The 11202-nt window shown below is 37.3% G+C and overlaps 1 protein-coding gene across 6 annotated transcripts in view; it reads right to left on the reverse strand.

The window, feature by feature from the left end:
- Positions 1-10438, reverse strand: part of LOC136854224 (uncharacterized) — a 316005-nt gene extending 305567 nt beyond the window's left edge. For 2 of the 6 annotated variants that reach the window (XM_067130565.1, XM_067130561.1), the window contains exon 1: positions 10355-10438. The gene's annotated coding sequence lies outside the window, so the exon portion shown is untranslated. Of the gene's footprint in view, positions 1-10273 lie in introns of all 6 variants that reach the window. The other 4 variants (XM_067130567.1, XM_067130563.1, XM_067130562.1 and 1 more) reach the window with 3 other exon arrangements.
- Between the last annotated feature and the right edge of the window lie 764 nt (positions 10439-11202).

Consider the following 11202-nt stretch of genomic DNA (forward strand, 5'->3'; position numbering starts at 1 on the left):
CCTTGAAGCTGATTGGTTGGCAGTGGTTTCGAAAAGTTTAACCTGTGGTTCTTTTCATCTTCATTAAATTTGCAATGGTTGTTTTACCGAACTAAAATACGTTCTGCTGATTATCAAAAGGGAACGTTATATCATCCCCTCAAATAAAATCAAAATATGTATCTCCCCAAAAACGGTGAAAAAATAGGAGAATATGAATGCAGTCAGGAGTGTTCCCCGGTGCTGCATTGTTGTTTTTCGTAAATGGGGTTCATCTGAATACGGAGGTGACACAGGGCAATGTCTATACTCTCTAGACCTTGCGTTCGATTCGGTGCACTTGAATTACAAGACATTGATAATTATTTTCTGATACTGTCCAGCGTGTTCGCCATTCTAAGCTTAAACACATAGACTTTCTCAGAGCTATGCAGACTGGTATTCCATACTGGTTTTAGGAAATTTTTACTACATTCTAATAATAGATTTCATTGCAATCGTTTACATATTCGGTGGGATTTAAAAGCAGTGACTGCACTCTACTAAACCAAAATATGCCGATGTTTAACTTAACGTTACAGTATGACAGGCAATACCAGTCATACTGGATATAATTTGCTGAGAGTTTTCTTACGAACATTATCTCCTTTCGAAATAACAGGATCATAAAAAATGACGTAGACTTATAATACCCTATGTCTTTTTGTCGGTGTTCGCAGCTAATGGCGTTTGGATTATAGGCCTACCTTATACTCGGCCGTTTTATTGTAGTTCTCGTAGTGGTTATTCTTGTTTTTGTTGCTGCTATTATGGTGCTTGTAGTGTCTTCGAAAATCTGTCATATGGTACCCTAACATTGCAGAATTGACACAGACCTATTCATAAAATACTAGTGTAAAGAATTATCTGCCTACCATTGTTAATTGAAATTTAGTAATTTTTTTTTATTAAAAGTAATCGAGATCTTTATGAATATAGTTTACGCTAGAATATTCTCCTAACAACAGAGAGAGAGAGAGAGAGAGAGAGAGAGAGAGAGAGAGAGAGAGAGCCAAGATCTTCGTAATGATATTATATAACTTGATATATCTTTTATCGGAGATATCAATTGCATATTTCACAATTCCGGGAACTCAAATCTGTGGTGCCATCATTCATGCACGGAGTTCAACATGACCAAACAGAGTCAAATCCGTAGTGGCAATCATTTGGACTGTCAACGAGTGTGACGTCATTCCCCTTACGAGAGCTAGCCAATCACTGGCGTGCAGTGGGCGGAGCTTAGCTGCTAAGGGCCATGGATTTTGCTATAGTATCTACATACTTTCAAAATTCGTCTGAAAGAAATATTATATCCATTTTGACAAAAATAATTTTTGATGATCATAAATACTGCTGTTACAATTATTGCTTTACTACTACAACTGCAGTTGCAGCAATGCATTAATATTAACTTATCTAACAACGACTGAATTCTCTAATGAAAAGTGTTACTGTGATATAAAAAAATCGAAATAAAACTTTCGTATTTAGTTAAAAAAATATTTAGTCGAATGAGAAATGAGTCGTTCAAACACCATCAATGGAAACTGTGATTAAAAAGGTTCTTTCCAATATTCAAACCATGAGCTAAACAGACGAAAATGCATATATATATATATATATATATATATATATATATATATATATATATATATATATATATATATATATACCACAAACGCGAGAACTAACCATTACTGCATATAATGAGAATAATCACACACTTCTGAACGGATGCTGAAAATAAAGACACGCCCCAACAACATGTGACTCATTCCACACATGTGTCCAAGCGCAGTGGTAAAGCGACGCCCACTGGATCGCCCTTGCTCCCAAACACCCACTGAATAGAGGAAAAGGACATTAGCCTATCTCTTGCAACACAATATAACCGACAGGCAATGCTATTTAATCCTGACGTATGGATACTTCCAAAACAGCCAATTTCGCACTAATTCTATGCCTGCATAAATATTACCTGAACATTTCATGCGCAAGTTTACCTTCGTGCATACATGCACACAAAACCCATTTCTTGCAAACCGGGACACAACCGTGCATACACAAAATCGTCATACTGACTCGCTGCAAACTCGGTTTTCTTTTTTTTAAAACCCGCATAAAAATATTTACGCATGAACGTTAAAAATTTGTCGAGGTAAAATTACAAAATATGCATATGAAATTTTTTAATCTTCGCAAAATGGGTAAACAATTACGAAAAAGCATAAAGTGCCATTTAAAGAACATCCACAGGCATATGAGTAAAGTGTGCTGTCCATTTCAACATACATAAATCATAGCCTAAATAGATGACACATTTGAACTCTACCTGAAAAAAATTATATATATACATATACAGACAGGTGTGTGTATATATATATATATATATATATATATATATATATATATATATATATATATATATATATATATATATATATATATATATATATATATATATATATATATATATATATATATAATCACCATAAGTTTTATTTCCTTTAGGTGGGTAACAACAGAAGGATGGTCTCTGTTTCACAGTACGGTCTTTAGTGTGGCGATACCCAATTAAAAGTTAGGTGGACTGATGGGCGGCAACTGGAAGCGACCCCCGTGCTTGGCAAACGTGAGCTAATCATTGCACCATTCAACTGCGGAGCTCACTTTGGCTAACTGCACCTTCCATTTGTGGATAGTGTGTCACCACGTCCAATATGTGTGAGAATATCCTATTTGAGAGTTTATCATCAACTTCGCAGATAACGTGTTTATACTTTCATAATTAAGCCACAAATAACTCGGTAGCATCAAATTCACTTGACCTTGGACTACGGAGACAGTGACCATATCCGCGCTATTCCTAACAACCTTAGTAGCAAGGCTGTCGTGAGACTGACAGTGAAAGTTTCACTATCAATGACGAAAATTCAGATGTAAATTACATATAACACAACCCTTTCTCAAAAATATACATCAATACAGAAATTCAAATATAGCATAACTTCTGTCATTATTATTATTATTAAGTGCACACATCTTTATAAAACGATTAAGATGATTACTAAACGTCTGACTCGTTATTTTTATCCAATTCTAATCAAATCAAATTGCTTAAGAATAACCCTAAGATTTGCAGGCTATGACAATCCATAGCCATGGAAAAGCCTGAAAGAGTCAGGCTAGGCATTTGGAATATATATTAAAATAATTTAAAAAAATAAGTTTATATGACGAGAGAGAGAGAGAGAAATTATATGATGAGAGAGAGAGAGAGAGAGAGAGAGAGAGAGAGAGAGAGAGAGAGAGAGAGAGAGAGAGAGAGAGAGAGATCTATAAGATTTACGTTGGTTATTTGCAATATACGGATTCCAATTATCTAAAAATAAATGAGAGAGAGAGAGAGAGAGAGAGAGAGAGAGAGAGAGAGAGAGAGAGAGAGAGAGAGAGAGAGAGAGAGAAATCTATAAGATTTACGCCGGTTATTTGCAATATACGGATTGCAATTATCTAAAAACAAATGAGAGAGAGAGAGAGAGAGAGAGAGAGAGAGAGAGAGAGAGAGAGAGAGAGAGAGAGAGAGAGAGAATCTCTGTTTTAAAATAATCGAGCGATCTTCCGTAAAAAACACTTAACTGGGCAAAACAATTAGACGTATTTAACCATTTAAGAGAGAGAGCCACTGCTGCGGTGAGCGAAACCCACATTATGGGGAGAGTTTTGCCATGCAATGATGAATGAAGGACAGTCTCATTAGCTACCACGAACTCAATGACGTGCAAACACTGAATGTTTGTGTGTCTTGCCGTCCAAGGCCTAATTCGAAACCGGATGACACCCTCTCAGTGTACCTTGTCAACAAATGGGTGCGTGGCGCTGTGGCATGATGTTGTTCTGTCTTGAAGAACCAGTTTAGTTAACCAACTCATTGAAGCATATTATTATTATTATTATTATTATTATTCAGAAGATTAAGTTCAAAAGATGAAGCCTGTTCATGGAACATGCCCACAGGCCATACAAAATTCAAGAAAGAATAGATGTTCATTTGAAAGAAACAACATAAGGTAATAGGAAATACAATAAGAAGAGATCAGTTATTAGAAAAGGAACAATAACATAATTCTATACTCTTCATTAATCATGGATGACCTCTGGTCTGGATGTTCTGCCATGAAATAACCGAGAGTTCCCTTCACAACAATAATCAATTGCTAAATGGGCTAGTAAAATAAAATGCTTCACTTTTCAAGTGTTATGGATGGTTGATCTGGCAATTCTTTTCAACAGAAAAACACTGACAGCATCAACCATTCAGTAAATTTCCGTTTGTGTAGAATCAAAAAAGTTATTCATGAATGATGGTAATTCTATCCACTCTTCAAGGTTAATAGAAGCATAACCCTGAGTTACTTTATTCTTACAGTTACGAAGGGTCCTTATGCAGCACGTCATAAATTTCGGCTAGTGCTTATGAATACCTTGTCTGTAGTGCTTATGAATACCTTGTCTGAGACTGTAGCCTTTAACTGAAAAAAATTTGAAAATGCTCATAGTATATAATTCTCTTCTTCAAATACAAATCCTCAAAATTATAATTCAAATAAAAAATAATTTACCAACTCTCCTAAGATAAGCAAAAACACTCAAGCCACAAAGAACATCAAGAATACGCCAATCAAATCATATTTAAAACCTATATTAGTTTTTTTAATCAAATAAAGGACACTATTAGGCTACCAAATAGATGTGCCCTTTATTTGAAAAGCAAAAGCACACAAACCAACAACAGCAACTTGTGCAATTCCTCTTTTTGCGCCCCAATTAAGACCGATATGTCACACGGACAAAACAGGAAGGACTGGCGAGCTCCATCCTTTGTATCAGAATCCACTAACCACATGTTTATCGCCAAAGACGTGCGCCAACCTTCTGTCACGGTTCACCGGAACTAAACTGGGAATCGTATCAGAGTGTAACAGCTTTCGAAATTGCTCTAGGGTATATAATCGTATTATCCAGTACATACAAATGAGATACTGAAAGAGTAGTTTTGCAACTATTCCGCAATGAATAATAATTGTACAAAGTTGGCTACCTGCCAGTGGGATTCTACGTGGGTAGTTCCTTACGCAGCTCAGCCTGACTCATCGCTTCCACCCTAGGAACTTTTGACGCCCGAGGAGTCAGTCGAGACTTTGCCGTTGAGAAATTGGGAATGTTAACTCCCATGATGGTTTGCGAGTTGCTAGATGCTAGACAAATCATTTTTCTTTCGCCATTGAATGAAACGCATCTTACTTTTAACGCCAGAAACACAAAAGCACTCTAGCAGGAAACAACATATTAAGACACACCTGGTTTAATGAGTTCGCCTAACAAATGATAAATATAAATCTATATAAAATTTACATTCTTCGGCTTACAAATTACGTTATTTACCCTATTATTAAAAAAAGTACCAAACTTTTTCATTTCTGTGGTATGGTATGGGCCTAGATACCCATAAAACTTTAAAAAACCACACGAGTTATTTAAGCACAAAGAATATTTAAAACTTACAATAAAGAAAAGATATACTTAAGATGTCAAATATGGTCTAATTACGTACAGTTAAATTTCACAAGAGTCACACTAAAAGAAAACGTTTATCAAGCAAACGCCACAGAAATCGTTGCACAAGCTGAGGAAACATTGAGAAAAATCAATGTAAATTTGAGTTCAATAAAAACGTACTATGAAAACACGACGAACGCTTACTACACAGCTTGCCTGCACTAAAATGGAATACGGCGATCCTTTACGACTGCATAATATCTATCACGACGTACTACCAAACTCGTTCATCGTAACAAAACTACAGAATCAAAAATTTTCGACCGAAGTCAACGCGAGTCGTGACAGGAAGGTCTCCATATGTGGGAACAAATCGTCCCTAGTTTGTCTGTTGACAACATCCTCGACCTTCGAGTGTTTCTCTCTCGCCGGGTAACTTGACAAAGCATTGGAGCCTGTTATTACCCACCGTCTTTCAGTAGCTCCACCACCCATCAAGAAATTGGGTTAGCTATTGATACCTGCATGAGAGAGAGAGAGAGAGAGAGAGAGAGAGAATCCATGAATCATCAGTAAACTACCAGAACAAGTAGCGGAATCCAATGTACAATCAACTGCCACGTTAACCAGTAATAATGAACATATGAGCCTTTCCTGCAGTATCGTCCTTGGAAAACACAATGACGCCACATTTCTTTCTCTATTTTCGAGGGAATATTCAGGCTTAAATCTCAAGAAAAGAATTGTAGGCAACAATACCTCGACCATATTACCCGAAATTACCTTGACCAGTTTTCTTTGTTCCTAACAAAACAAGACTGAAAAGTCATCAATATATTTGCCACAGGTACAAAAAACTAATTTCAGTATCAAGGCCACACACAAGAACAATATGATCAAGGGCCTGGAATATTCACAAGGGCCATTTCTTTCATCATCCTTTTCCCTTGTAAAAGAGCTTTACAAAATAATAATAATAATAATAATAATAATAATAATAATAATAATAATAATAATAATAATAATAATAACAATTGGCGCTACTCCGTAACTGAGAGTGTATCCGACAGAAATAATATTATATCCTGATTTAAAAAAAAAAAAAACTAGATTCGCGTTAGCAAGGATTATCTACAGAAGATTGACAACTCTACGGAATAATAATAGCAATAATAATTCATTGAAATACTAAGAAGTAAAGGAAAATAAAAACAGGATAATTTTTTCAAGCAACGACGTAAAAAAACTTACCGCAAAAAATAATCGCTAAGCCCCGTAGGAAGTTGTAAATAAAAGGTTTCCCTTGATAGGATATCCTTTGGAGGAGTTCCTTTTCCGACACAAGAGATCCCACGGGTTTACGAATAAGGCAGTAAGGGCTCCTCCCTCAAGAAAAAAACTACATAATATTACTCTTTTCTTTATTGCTAGACTAAACTTCTGCCGTTTTAATTACACATTTCATTACAATGGTTTCAATCATAATCAATATTATTGCTAATGTTGTAAGTTCATTGTTATTATTTTCTATACTACTCCGTTAACATCATTGTTACAAGCTCATTATTACTATTAAAATAATGAGTTTAACATATGTTAAACATTTATGCATTGTAAAGATTACAAGGAAAATCACAGAATGGTCATTTTTACCAAGTACAACACTGAACCTAATGACTGGAGATAAATGGACGAGAGAGAGAGAGAGAGGGGGGCTAGAATCAACTAAGAGACTCGAGAAACAAGAGAGAGAGAGAGAGAGAGAGAGAATGGGGGGGGGAATGGGGCTAATCGCAGCTCGATAAACAATAATGTGAGAGAGAGAGAGAGAGAGAGAGAGAGAGAGAGAGAGAGAGAGAGAGAGAGAGAGGGAAGGGGAGGGGACAGGCCAATCGTAACTCGATAAACAATTTTCCTCCCAGGGAGCAAATGCCATCACGTCAACACATCATTGCCTCGGAAATAATACATAATTTCATCCAGTGTAAATGCGGCAACATCTAGAAATTTCCGGTGCAACGTACAGCAAGTACGTAAAAAAAAAAAAAGTTCCTTTGGCGCAATCGAGTTTTCTGTACAGCGTATAATGCTGTATGAAACTCTCACCCACGGCCCATGACTCTCTCAGCCACGGCCCGGTGGCGGCCTGTCTTGTTGGCACCTATAGCGGTGCCAGACGAGCGATCGTGGCTAACTTTAACTTAAGTAGAATAAAAACTACTGAGGCTAGAGGGCTGCAATTTAGTATGTTTGATGATTGGGGGTGGATGATCAACATACCAATTTGCAGCCCTCTAACCTCCGTAGTTTTCAAGACCTGAGGGCAGACATAAACAGTGCGGACGGACAGACAAATAGGCTAGCCATCTCAATAGTTTTCTTTTACAGAAAACTAACAACTTATAAAATAGACACACATAGCTTATATAAAACATCTACAATGAGAGAGAGAGAGAGAGAGAGAGAGAGAGAGAGAGAGAGAGAGAGACTGATTGGACTGAACATCGTAACACTTAATTCCATGAGACCAACTGATGTCAAATGAAATGTTGCAGTCATGCTACAGGCAGCACATCCGGTGACAAATCACTATTTATCTGTTCAGTGTCATGTCTAACACCCAATGGATACCGTCCATCTAATACTTCATTCCTCTTTACTTTACATACTTTCCAAATTACCTAAACTAATTACTATGGGGACAAACACTCAGGTTACTCAAATTTAATCATTATTTTAGGTCTATAGTTGCGTTATGCATATACCTAAGACTATTTCCGATTCATAAAATATGCCGAATATTTACTGCTGGCTTAAAAGGGAAAACCAACTTATCCTTAGAACCTTAATGAACCTGGATGTAAATGTTCAGTACGTGACTCCAATGCATCAGTATATAAGGATCTTGAATTTACGTGGGCAACGGCACTCAGCGGAACCAACCGTAACAAAACAAATTTGACAATATAGCATAACACGTACAAGAATTAAAATTATATTAATAAGAAAACATGCATTTTACACAGGCTACAAACTGAAAAAAAAATTGAAACGGTTAGCAATACTTTAAAAACTAAAACTACGTACTACATGATCACGAACACGGTACTGCTAAGCTGCTCCTGAAGTATAAATATTACTGCTATTATTATTATAAATATACTAGTATTACTAGTAAAACAAGTTGTGTGGCTGTCACTAAATAATTACTTAGCCACTCACAATCGTCAGTACAATTAGCTTCAAATAAGTGAGAAGCGTACAATTTTGTTCGATGCAAAAAAAAAAAACCTTCAAAATGCATACACCGTCGTTGTTTAAGAGAAAAAAAAAAAAACTATGAAAACTTAGATTTGATAAATTCTGGCACGTAATTTTGACGCTGATATGTAACTTCATAAAACTGGAGACTGACAAATTGCATGCCAATAACAGCTCATCGTCCAAAAGGAGCTACAAAATATACAGCATTTGTAACACTTCGCGTTCCGTTTGACCGCAAGTTATGCTCCCAATATGGTAATTTTCGGATTTTCTTTTTCTTCGTTTGCATAAGCCAAATAGTTATTTGTAGCTCGGCATCCTACCCGAAAATAGGCCTAAAGATCGATACGCAACAAAGATCTAGTAAAATGCTGTGATGCTCAAACCCACGGTCTGAGGGAAGGGGGAGGGGGGGGGTGGGGGAGAGGAAAGCAGGCTGTTCTTTAGACCATGCTCAAATTTGTGTCGGTAGAGATCTCTATCTATCACCTTTACGCGAGTGAACAGCCGCCGTGTTTTCTATGAGACATCCCAGTCCCGTCAAATCCACAGGAGGATGAAAAACAATGCCCTTGGCATACCCACCGTTGGGCTCAGTACGGAGATTGACCGTCCCAAAGAGGGAGTGGGCGATCTGCTGTCAGCAGCTACCATCAACTCATTCATACCTGTCCTTCGCAGTGGCCACTCGAAGGCAGACGGGTAGGCCTACCAGGTAAAGGCACAATGAGTCCCTGTTCTCGTTCACATGAAAGGGAATTAGGCACGGGCCAGTAGAAGTGGATTGTCCAATAAACTACTGGAATTTCTGGGGCCTTCCCGGGGTCTCCTTTTTGGATGCTTGGGCTTGATATCAAATGGAGATGGGAATGGCAGCTGCAGTGAGCACCGACCTCACCTTACTTACCCTTTGAAGGCCATCAGTGCGTTGGATCAAAGTCGGGCGAAGGTGGCATAGCCTATCGTAGGCTGACTCAGTCCATCTGCACGGGAAATATTTAACCTCAAAGGAAGTGGAATATATCATTATTCTTATGGAGACGAAGGATAATTCTCCTCAACAACCCAAGGTCTAAAAGAACTTCTAAAACCATGCTTAAGGTATTGCTAGGCCTAAGCTGGAAGAGAACCATAAAACCAAAAAAAATCACTTGCTCAAACATGTTACTAGGCCTAACACAGCATTCTAAAGCAAAACTTGTGAAAACAAGATCATAACTGCAAGCAAACAGGTCAACAATTTCGCGGTTTAAAACTTCGAGTCGCAAATACATACGCCGTCGTTTCAAAAACAAATCATAATGTAAATTTATCCCATCTTTAACTCAGCTAGGGTACAAGCTTTGAAGCCTATTCAATTGGCTATGTTTCTTGATAAATTAAAGATTTTAAATCCCTACGAACAAAAACTCATCATCATGTACATTACCATCGGATGACAGTCTTATCCATTCTTCAAATACACTTTAATTCCTGAAATTTAACTGAAAAATATAACCATGATTCCAACCTGATAGAACGACGAGAAAAACACGCGTGTACACGAGACACTAGACACTCACTCAAGTCAACTCGGTTGACAACTAAGTCTCATTCACAAGCAACGTGAGCCGAGCGACGAGGCAGCGCATCGCGGGGAACATGTCGTACTGCGGTGTATTGCTACAATCTGGTAATTCCATATATCTATCTACGGTTGTGCGTAAATTATGGCCAGATCACAGTGCATGTTACAAACGACGCTTCTCCTCTCATCATCACGACACAGTAAATTTGGAAAATTAAAATTCCACTGAAAGTGTTTTAGCGTACGTCTGGCAGACATTGTCAGCAACAGGTTTCTGCAGCATCTCGCCAGCTTGTTAGTACGTTGTTAGAAACCTATGCCACAATTCAGTATAAGAACTTGTTGCAAAAAGTCAGAAAAATAAAATGAGGAAAGTTGAGAGGTGTTGTGATCGATAACTTGACCTCGTGTCAGCACGGACTCTTGCTTACTGAACGTCCCTTCTGGTTTAAAGGATAAAAGGTACTGTTATGGAGACTAATTTTTTGTGGGTTCTCAAAACAGTATGATGTCCTTGAAATTTATTTGAACCCCATGTCAGCGTAAGAGGGGTAAAAATAAGAAGGAAAATGAGACGCTTAAAAATGCGGAGATGAAACTATAGAGTGTGTTATGTATATGTTATATATATATATATATATATATATATATATATATATATATATATATATATATATGTGTGTGTGTGTGTGTGTGTGTGTGTGTGTGTGTGTGTGTGTGTGTGTGTGTGTGTGTGTGTGCACAGTTACGTACTACAAACAGAAAGATGAAAAACGTTCTGGCAGAAGAGT

Source organism: Macrobrachium rosenbergii, chromosome 28 (assembly GCF_040412425.1).
Source record: "Macrobrachium rosenbergii isolate ZJJX-2024 chromosome 28, ASM4041242v1, whole genome shotgun sequence".
NCBI lineage: Eukaryota > Metazoa > Arthropoda > Malacostraca > Decapoda > Palaemonidae > Macrobrachium > Macrobrachium rosenbergii.